This window comes from Gymnogyps californianus, chromosome 3 (assembly GCF_018139145.2).
Source record: "Gymnogyps californianus isolate 813 chromosome 3, ASM1813914v2, whole genome shotgun sequence".
Classification (NCBI taxonomy): Eukaryota; Metazoa; Chordata; class Aves; order Accipitriformes; family Cathartidae; genus Gymnogyps; species Gymnogyps californianus.
In genome coordinates, this window is record NC_059473.1 from 38,838,994 (window position 1) to 38,848,681 (window position 9,688).

A 9,688-nucleotide genomic window follows, 5' to 3' on the forward strand; every position below is an offset into this window, starting at 1 on the left:
TAACTTAAGCCTATTTTTTTTCATTGTGAATATGGGAAATAAATAGATTATTCCTTTCCTTTGTACAGCAACCTTATATGTATTTAAGGACATGAAAGATCTTCATGACTTCTTCAGTCTTCTTTTCCTTTGGCCTGAGAATGCAGTTCATTCAATCTTTCTTCTTAAGTCATATTTTCTAGATCACTAGTCATTTGTGCTGCTCTTCTCTTGACTTTCTCCATCTGCAGGGATGTAAGGCAGACCAGCACAGGCAATATTCCAGCTGAGTCGTTACCAAGCACTGAGCAGAGCAGAATGGTCATTTCTTATGTCTTGCAGTCTATAGTCTTGCTTTTACAAGAACAGTATTTGCTTTATTGCCACCAGAACGACACTGTTGATACAAGTTCAGCTTCTTCAATTAGCTTATTAATCCTCTCAGATCATTTTCTGGAGAATGCTTCACAGCATTCCCAGGTATGATTTGTGGCTCTAGAGACCTACGTACTTTTGGTTCATTACCTGGTGACAGAGCAAACCTAGAAGAGATTCCAAACAAACCACCTCCATATGTTTTACATTTTAGTAGTTGACCACCAGTGGGTACTCTATAGTCACATGTGCAACCAGTTTTGTACTGAACCTATGGCAGTTTTGTGTAAACCAGTGATTTTGAAATTACTGTCTTTAGGCTTTGATATGGGCTACCTTTAAGGGGCTTCTGAAATGTAGCGAAGAGAAGTAGGCATATTTTCAGTAATTAAAATTTACCATGGAGGACTGTGAGCTTCCTCATGGATCTACATTAGAAAAGATTGAAAACCACTCATCTAAACCATGCTTCCCTAAATTATAATGAGAATACCAAATGCAACAGTGCTAAGGAAGGCCTGGCTAGAATCATGGAATGTGGAAACTCTTGCTTTTGCCCTTTCCACAAGACCTGTTATCCCTATTGCAGAAGGAAAGCAAACTGGTTTAACATTATTTACACTTGACAAACCTATCTTAGCTGATACTTGCCTTCTTTGTCTTCCAGACAGAGTTTGTTCAATTTTTTCCATCAAGATTTTTTCCGAGAAAATTTCCCTTGGACAGTTGATAATTTCCTGTCTCCATTCTACGCTTTTTAAAGTCATACACTACATTCTCCATTTTCTCATCTTCAGTCCACCTTGTTTGCCCTCAGTGGGTTTGCAGAGGTTGCATCACTCTGAGGTTACTTCCACCAGGTCTTCAGGATCTCATGCTGAGGTTTATCAGTCCTAGTCCATTGGAAAACTTCTAAATTATCTGAATAATTTCTAACTCATTCTTTGCCTATTTTAGAGTGAAAACTTTCTCCTTTGTAGCGGATAGTGATTTCTTCAGATACCTGCTTCAGATACCTTTGCTCACTCAGATGCAGCCTAAAACGAGCAATATGAAAAGGCCAGAAAGGCAATTTCACAATATTCCTAACCAAGACTCGGTTAAAAAGAGACTGTAATAACTCAGTGAGGGCCAAGCCTAGGCATTATACAATAACTGAGCACAGGAGGCAAATGCAGCCTTTACTCCAAAAGCACCTGGAATACAGACAAAGAACCCTCAATCCCCATAATCAAAACACATCCCCCATCAACAGAAATCAACCCGCTGGAAGAACCACATGTGTTTTAGGCAGAAGTTGCATGCTCCAGAGAGAAAACCCAGCTGAGAGCAAAGGAGGAATGATGAGGGTTCATAGCCAAACCACACACAGTTTGCAGTCTATTTGCCAAATTCTTTGCCTAAAGATGACAGCCAAAGAAGGGACAAAACCCTTCACTGCTTCATCCCCCAGAGGTTCCTCTATCTCTCCTTAAGCCTCAGGATAAAGGCCTGGTGATAACTAAGTGGCAGAACTTTTCCCCAAGTCTCTTTCATATGACCTGAAAAAAGAGACTAACAGATCTTGTGAAACTCAAGTGGCAAACCACTAGTGCTGCGTGCCATCCTGGGAACACAGCTGCTTGAGTCAAGGGTCAATGTGGAGAGAATCAACTCCTGTCCAATCCTTATAGGTCCAAAGCTGAGATACTGTGAGGATCTTGATGAGATCTGGTAAGTCACCAGTGGACACAAGTTCTGCAAAATGTAGGGCCAAGAAGAGCTGATCTCCCAAGGCCCTTGACACTGCCATTTGCCTTCTGTGTCCCACACTTTAGCCCAGAGCAAGGCAGAAGGGAGCTGGTGTGGAAATTTGGGGGGCTCAGGAGCCAAGCCCAGACCACTTACCCCAAACTTTGTCATCCCACACCTCCTATAAGATTGTTTTTTGCTGTTTTGTACTCTTGGTAGTGCCTAAGGTTACATCAACAGGGATTTTTGTTAGCTCTGTGAATCCCAGAACTTCTCCACACTGTGGCAAAGACCCAGGGCTGTCTAGTCCATGTGTTGCTTACGGAAACTAATATTCACTTTCCTACTTCCCAGCGCTGCTTAAATGGAGGAAAAGCCATTGCTTAAAGCAAACCCATCTCTTTAGGAGAAATCCCAACAGTACCACAATTACATGTTTTATATAAGGTGAGTCTTAGAAAGTCATGGGAGGAAAAGGTTTGAAAGAAAATGCAAGCTATAAAGTACCAGTTCAAACTCTTATCTACAGCTCTGTTAGACACAATAAAGATAGAAAATAAATTATCTACCATTGCATTAAAACCTGCCCGATGGGCCACAAAGAGAGTGGCACTAAAACTCTGTGAGTTATGCTGTCTTTCCTCAGGGTGGAAATGTCACCAAACATCAGCCAAGACTAAATCACTGAGCAGAGAGGATGCAGTTCCAAATGTTTCCCGTGTAACATCTAGTTAAGAGTGTTTCAAATCACTCCCCCAGAATAAAAGGTCAGTCATTAAACAATTTGCCAAAAGAACAAATTATCCCTATGGAAGAAACGTAAACTTTAATTAAAGAAAAGATTATGTTGATCAAAAGAGGAACTCAAAACACCAATAAAAAACCTGGAATAACTTTCTGAACAGAAATCAAATCAGGCTGGAGCTGCAATCTCTACACCACAACTAAGAAAAACTTCTCTTCCCTACTCAGTAAACCAGTCAGTGTAATTGTCTTTACCCAAGTGCACCTCTGGCACGAAACATAAATCTATCATCTCTTGGAACATGCACTATGAAAAGAAGAGTCTCTCTAAAGAGACATATCTGCAGAGACCCATACTTTGAATTGTTCACAAGACACTTTTTACAGAGACTAAAAAGGAGCCAACTGCCAAGCCTCAGACAAACTACTGAAACTAAAACAATTAATAGTCACTAATCCCCAGCATCATCACTGGCCCAACATGTGCAGCAGCTATCATTCTCTTTAGCCTGTATCATTTCCAGTTGCCAGGCTTTAGGTATAGAGGCATGTCCCCCAATGCATTGATCAGACAAGTAAAACAAGGTAAAATCCAGAAACAAATATCACTCCTATTCCATCTTCAGATCCATCAAAAAAAACAACTGAGCATATCCTCCTCAGGGCATGGGGAGGCCAAAAGCATCCCTGATTCCCTGCTCCCAAGCTTGGAGGTGTAACCCTCTGCCAAGACAGTTGTCACTCAGACCAACAACTCACAACTCATACAGAAATTAGACACTGAGTGGACATATGTGGAGAATACTTTCATTAACATTAATCACAAGAGAAGTTTCTAGAGCAGCATCCTTGGGCCTTGCCATTAAAATCAGACCTCTCGCATCTCATGTGTCAAGAGAAGCCCTGGGTGGGTGTGAGGAGTGCCAGCTGCAGGGTTTCTCTGATGCACTCAGCACCAGCTGCTGTTGGAGGCCAAGGGCCTCTGGACCTTCTTCCATGTGGCAATTCCATCACTCCTAAATAACAAGCTGGAAATTTCTCTTGGAGATCTAGGTAAGACATGGCACCAGTTGTTGGCTAAAACATGATGCTGACGTGTTGGTACAAGGATTTGCTTGAGCAAATTAATTTTAAACCTTATCATTGCAGCAACAAGTAAATTAGTAGCTCTTAAATCCATGCTTAGTGTAACTGTTTTTCTGAAATAGGTTTGAGAATAACCACAGGCTTCAAGGTAGGCACTCAGAAACACTGAGGTGGGTTGGAAAGAGAGAAATGCAAGTGGTGTCACCAAATACCATTCCTTGTGCCAGCCACGACCTCTGTTTGTTGTTTGGATGATGATCCTCGGCAGACAAGCCATGATGTGGAAAGGTTTGATCCCATACAGGCAGGGACAGTATTGATGAGCACCTGATCTGGCACCAGGAGGCCATTATCACTGGTGGAGGACTCATGCTGTGAAAGCATGTGGCTAGAGTTTGGTTCAGATGGATTAAAGCCAAATGGGACCAACAGGTGCACTAGAGAGGGAGAGAGACATATAAAACCCTATGTCTATTTGCTGTGCACAAGCCAATGTAGGTCCTATGTGTAAAATGACAGTAGACACCTATGTTTAGGGACCTGCATCCCAACCTTCCTGTACTTCCTGGTTTCCTCTAACCTCAAATGATATCCTGACTTGAAGAGGGTAAAGAGCTAAGAAATGCTGATGCTCATGTTACTCCACCTCTGGGCATGGGTGGCCCTCCCAGCAACCCTGTCTCTGGCCGTACACTGTGGCAGCCCCTGCTCTGTTTACATTAGTATTTATGGCAGCTGGATCAAGCCTCTTCCTAAGGCTACAGCTGTCAGGACAGCTAATGAGGTGCATCTGACAGTATTACTTTCACAAGACTTTACAAGGTGTTGTTGAGAGTTGTTTGCTGTCACAAAACACAGCATTTGAGCAAGACGTGAACTCTTTTGTGGAAACCCAGGACAAACTATCGAGACACTAAGATGCCAATAAAAAAGAGAGGCAGGACAGTCAAACTCTGAGGGTCTGAACAGTCATTGCAGAACTGTGGTTACTCTTCAGTGAGCTTGTGCATATCCACAGGGCATGTAAGTGGGGCTTTACAGTACACTGAGGTCTCCATCACAGCTCTTGCTGTGTCTGCTGTCTCAGACTTACAGACAGGGATGACACCTGCTGTTGGGGACATGACAGCTCAGGATACTTTTGTGTATAATTTCCTAGGATATTAAAGTGGCTAAGGCATCCTGTGTTGCACCTGCCTTGCATCCTTTTTTGCTCTGTTGTCCTGGAGGAAATAAGTGATGGGATGTGAGTTCCCATGCATAGGTGGATGTCCAAGAAATGAGACTAGGCAAGAAGGGCACTGCGTGACCTGTGCCACTAGTTTCAGTACCTGGGAGAGCTTGAATATGGGGTTTCACATCCTAAGGAAAGGCTGGCAGAAGGTGCCCTGGAGCTGAAATCGGTGATGAGCTATAACTGCGCTCCCTCTGCCTAGAGGCACGTGGGTGCTCACTAGAAGTTCCTCAGTATGGCAGATGGGTACTAACCCAGGTTCAGACAGCCTGAGATGAAGATAGTGCATCTGTCTGGAGATGGAGATGAACTGCAGTTCATCTGCAGTTCCAAAGAACTGCAGTTCCAAAGAACTTTGGAATCTGATGTGTGATACAAGACCTGTTACTGGGATGATTCAGCTGTGATCAAATTCTGAGCTGGTGAAAGAAAGTAATTCAATCCCAAGACAAATTCTTGCACTTTGAATCTTGTTTTCATTCTAATTTAGGATGAAAAGTCAAAATTTAAATGAATAAACAAAATCCAGAATAAAAATTCAGAGAGAAAGAGAAAAATTTATCCAAAGACACAGAAACCACCTTATAACAGCATTTCTGACATAAAAAAAATTGCAATGTTACAATGAAAGGGAAATGAGAAGGCTGAAAATAAATTGAAAGAGTTGGGCTGCAATCTCCCATTTTCATTTTAAGTTATTCTTTTGAAATTTTGCATCAGAATTGATACATTCCCATTAAAAAATGAAATTTCAGGGAAATTAATTTTCCATCTGTTTTGAAAATAGTGGAGGAAATCAGAGTCTTTAGTTGGTAATAAGTGATAACAAAGAGTTCTTACCAATCCGGTCTTCAAACTTGCATTTAAAAATATTGCGTGGATGAAACAAAGTCTTTGGAAGCAATTGATTTGCATTCAGCAAATTCCTGTTCTTGCCAGCTGAAGCCATAATTTGGGTCAGATGTCTGGGCAATTCACAGCTAGGAACAGATGAAGAATTGTTGAGCTTTGCTTTGAAAAACATGATGGGGTGAATTTCAATTGTCAAAATTCTTGTAAAGTTGAAGCAGGATAGGTTCCTGCTGACTAGCTATTCATGAAAAATAGCTAGCAGCAAAAGAATGGAAAAAATGAGTGGCAAAATGCAAACCAGGGAATATAGCAAAAGCTTGAACAGGAAGCCCAGTCCTTGAGAAACATTTTGACACCCAGAGTATGAACCTATCTTCAGTGGGATCTGTTGTCCCCACATTGCAGGCCACGGGCGCTTTCAGAGCAGCAAGGGTTTTACTTTGTAATGCACCAGGAACGTGTCGTTGTTCCTTGAAGCAGCACTGTTCCCATGCTAAAAAGAGAGACACAAATTGTTAGAGACAGTCTGGAGCCTGCAAATGAGAGACGTACAGCCTTTGCTGGAATGTGTGATGACAGCTGAGTGTTGCTTGATTTCGTAATTGTCTGGGATTTTCCAAGGCACCTCGAGTGGTTAGGTACCCGCTTCTCACTGGCATCCAGTGGGACTACGGCGTGTTGCTTTCCTACACTCCTTTCAACGTCTTTAATAGTGATGCCTGGAGAGGGGCAATTCATTTTTTTGAGGGGGAACCTGTTTCCTTCTGACATGGGAAGGAATATCAGCTTAAAAGTATTCTCCTCAAAGCGGGGTAAAGCCACATGGGTCTAGGAGAGCTGGCTGCCAGGGTGCCCCAGATCCAGGAGTCCCCAGTGTCCACTGGTCAGCATGCGGGGCTGTGGTCACTGCATTATCCCATGTCTGTCCCCGCACCTCAGGCCTGCGCAGCCCTGGGACCCCACAGCCCCCTGGAAAGGCCACCCACTGAGACACTCACAGGGAGGGACTCAGCGGGGTTCCACAGGAGCCAGCATATTGCAGGTACATGTATTTCGTGAGGCACTGCTCCAGGCAACAGGAATACAAAGCTGAAGTACACCGATGCCTCCTCCCACACGGGTATCCCTGCTGGACTCAGGTCAGACTTTCTCAGACTTTTCTAAGAATCCAAAAGAAAATACTTTTAAAAGCACTGTAGTTTCAGAAACAAACAAAAGATGTAAAGTCATCCCATGTTTAACATCTGCTAGAGCCAGGAAGTCTTCCCAAACCTTACCTCAGCATCCTACCGTACACATCACAGAAATTACTGCAATTAGAAAAATTAAACTTCTGTGTGTGGGAGGAGTTTGTTTAACATTTGACTTGTAACAGTGCCTATTAGATGCCAATCTCTCAAGAAATGACAATTTCTTTGACGCGTTTCAAATGAGTGAAGAGCATGGAAAAATACAAAAGGAAACCCTATTAAGTCCATACTGACAGTGCTATGGTAAGGAAAAAAAGTCTTCACAAACCCAAAGTAAACCCAAGTTTATTTTTCCAAAGTAAAACTCACTATTACCAGCCACTGTTACATAAAGCAAAGAAATTCTGCCCTGAAACTGCAATTAAATTTAAAACACATTTGAAATTTGAAATAAAACCAGTTTAGATTACTTTTTTTGCACAATGACAGTCCTGGTTTTCATCCAGCTCTTACTATCTTGTGAACTTTTCTGCTGCAATATTCTTTTACTGCCAAATCTGCTTTTCTTTCTTCCACAAAGAAAAATGCAAGAATGCAGTGATGTTTCAATTGATTGAAATGGAAATGTTTCAACTGACAGAAATGGAAATTCAGTGGCACCATGGCTGAATGTATGTATAACTTGGCCCTTAGGAAATGAAGACAAAGCTTTGAACATAATTGTGCTAACAAACAAAACACAGCAGGTGCTTAGATCTACTACAATTTGTTCTTATTAAATTTTTCACCGAGAAGGAGAAAACGATCATTTGCCAACTGATCCACATTTTAAAATTAATACATCAATGGTAATATGTTTATCTCTAATATGTTTAGTGTACTTTTGTCACCTCGCAAAAGCTTATAACATAAATTCAACAGCCCACACTGGCTTAAGTTATTCAATACAATAACATACTACAGAATAGGCTGCTGTGTTTTTAAAACTTGGTTTTGGTAATGTAGAATTAATTTTCAATGCCAACTTTTATGTTGCTTTTTTACATGGAATTCTGGGTCAGGAACCGTTGTTAAAGAACATAACTGAGAATGTTATCTCTGCTGTCCAAGCAAACAAACAAACACATCTATATAAAATATCTTCTTCTTATCATCTTTCACTGCTAGATTCAAAGTAAGTAAAAAAATTCAATTTTTTGAAGGAAAGGTGCAGAATGAGATGGGGATAATAAGATGGAGTGTATAAAAGTTCAAAAAAGGTGTTAAAACTGAAACAAAGAGAACAGGAAATGTCATACAGCAGCCAGCCTCAGATAGAGCTATACAAATAATTGATTAGTGGCTTTTCTTTTTCAACAAAACAAAAACTAGGCAAAATAGGATTTTTTTTTTTAAATTTGAATGGTACATTAGCTTATGCTTTGTAGATTTAAGCAGCTTTAGTATTAATACTATTTTTTCAGATTTTAAATGAAAGCATTCCTTTGAAATGCATAATTGACTTATGTTGACTGATTTTTTTCTCTTCATTTGCTTCTCTTCTGTTGAAATGTTGAACTGAACCTGAAGACATGTTTCCATATTTCTCTCCCTGAATTGCTTTAAGCTACATGGTCTACAAAGTACTGGAATAGTCTCTGATGCCAAGATGTTTCAAAACTCGTTTGGTTGCATAAATATTGCATCCCCCCACTTTCCACAGCCCCACGTTGTAGAAATTAAATGGTATGTTAATAGTACTGTTATTTTGAGAACTCTGATTTTATCTGCTCTCAGGGTGATAGGCTTTTCAGTAAGTGGAAATCTGAGAAAAGTATCTTCTGAGCTATAGTACCAATGTTTGAAGAATGACCATGAATTCTGGAAGAGGGAAAGAAAAATGGAAACATGTCAGGGCATGGCTTGAAGCATTTGAGAAATTTCTGCCTTGTGTTACCAATGCATATTGTGTTTTAGAAGTTTCTAAAGGCAAATGCCTACTCAGTGGGTGGCAGAATAGCAGAAAGCTCTTCCTAGCAGAGTAGAGAAGGAGAGGAAAGGTGACTGCTCAGTGCCTCCGTCAGTTGGGCAAGTGTGTGGAGATACTTTTATCTTCAAAAGCAGGGTGCAGGGGCATTAAATGTGACCCAGTACTTCTTCATGCATTGATTCACAAAAAACCTCCAACCCTTTTAATGAACTTTAATAGATTGTTATGGCACATTATCAATTTTGAGGCTTCTGTACATGTGTTGTTAATATGCTATGGTATTTGTAATTGAATATGACCTCCTGTGACATTAAAAATTTGACTGTCCATCCCAAAAGACATCCACATGTTTTATGAAGGATGAGTGTGCTTCAATAAACCTTTGAACGAAGCACATATGCTCAATAAACAAAAAGCTTTTATTGATTTCGTAAATAGCAAGACAATGTCGACCCTGAGCCAAGCAAACTATTGCACAGCTTACTAAAGTGCTATGGTATGTGTGTAATGGAGAACGGTAGTTATATG